Source organism: Trichechus manatus, unplaced genomic scaffold (assembly GCF_000243295.1).
Source record: "Trichechus manatus latirostris isolate Lorelei unplaced genomic scaffold, TriManLat1.0 scaffold00174, whole genome shotgun sequence".
NCBI classification, from domain to species: Eukaryota; Metazoa; Chordata; class Mammalia; order Sirenia; family Trichechidae; genus Trichechus; species Trichechus manatus.
In genome coordinates, this window is record NW_004444110.1 from 1,697,952 (window position 1) to 1,699,417 (window position 1,466).

The 1,466-nt window shown below is 40.9% G+C and overlaps 1 protein-coding gene and 1 pseudogene across 1 annotated transcript in view; one reads left to right on the top strand and one right to left on the bottom strand.

Annotated features, from left to right (window-relative positions):
- FGF2 (fibroblast growth factor 2) overlaps nt 1-1,466 on the top strand; it is a 99,494-nt gene that overhangs the window by 51,241 nt on the left and 46,787 nt on the right.
- On the bottom strand, nt 450-1,127 carry LOC111822406 (growth hormone-inducible transmembrane protein pseudogene; annotated as a pseudogene).

Consider the following 1,466-nt stretch of genomic DNA (forward strand, 5'->3'; position numbering starts at 1 on the left):
TTTGCTAATCCACCAGATGAATGTAAAAACAGTGATTGCTTGTTTGCTTCCAAATAGCCAGACAATTCTCACTGGCTTACCACCAATTACACAAGAGCGGAGTCCTAACTATTCAGAGAAAGACTGCAGGTGACGGTTTACTTCTCTTCTGGTCCCTTTGACATTACTTACAATTTTCTGCATTCCAAACATAAGCAGGTAAACACACATCTGATAATTTTTACTTAACCAAATAAATATAAAAATAGATAAAATACTTAAATTCTGAAAATACAACCTTAGTTTTCATATTCATTAAAACATTTTACAGTTACTCGAGTATGAGAATTAAGTGTGTGCCTATTTGAAGAGTATTACTGAACTTATTCTCCAGAAGAAAAAGTAGACCCAAAGCATCATATTATACCGGAACATTTTAGACATGTGGACATGTCCTTATCTTCTAAACTTCAATGAAAGCAGCTTGTACAAACTAGTGAATATATGCCCCTATTAAACAAGCAAGTTATCTGATGTATCAGAGAAGCCAGAAGCTGAGTCACCTCTTTTCTTTCTGTTGCTTCCAGTTGATATGATATTGATTGTAGCAGCATTCCAGCTCCAATCATGACTGCAAACTTTGTACCAGTTGTCACCCAAGAGCCTTTCATCATGAAGTTCATGAGACTAGGATTTCTGGTTACTGCCAAGGTAGACAAAGCTGTTAGACCAATACTTCCAGCTAAGTACGTGTAGGTAGAATGAATTCCATCTTTCACGTACTGAGGCCAGATTACAGCCTTTCCAGTAGCTCCAATCTCATTGGACATTCCCAAGCCACAGTAGCACAATGCTTCAACACCAACAGCAGCCTCTCCAGCAACAAACCATCTTCCCATCTGATCAGTTTTAAATATTTTTCCAGTTGATGGTTCCAATACAGCCTTTTGAGTTTTTGACCAGTTTTCCTACAGCAAGTCTCGTCTTAGATCCCAGTTCTTGTCCGGGTGGCATATTCTGTGCTGGGTGTTAAAAGTCATTGATTCTTTGTGATGGAATTCTTCAGAACAGAGGAGTTGGTGAAAGCTGGGTGGAGAGACCTGGATGGAAAGGTGTGTCTGGAGACACACAAACCTTGCGAGCAGCATGGTGGTGCACCAGGTTTGTCAAGCAGATCTGAAATGCTCAGTCCCTGGTCACCTGCTTCACGTAATTTCCTTTTCTGGGTCCCCAAAACGCACACGCCCACTACCCTAGTCCTCTGCTCCTTATTCTTCACAGGCAAACTTCTAGAAGGAGTTGTTCACATTCGCTGTTCCCTAATGCTTTCTGTGGTTACATCCAGTGAATGCTTTTTAGTCTTACATAACCTGGCTTCTTTTGCAGTACTTGACACTGAGAACCTTCAAGAAGGTCTGCTTGTGATGCTGTCTTTGCTTGGTTTCTCGTATCTCCTGATTTTCTCCCTCTGATCACTCTCTTGGGAT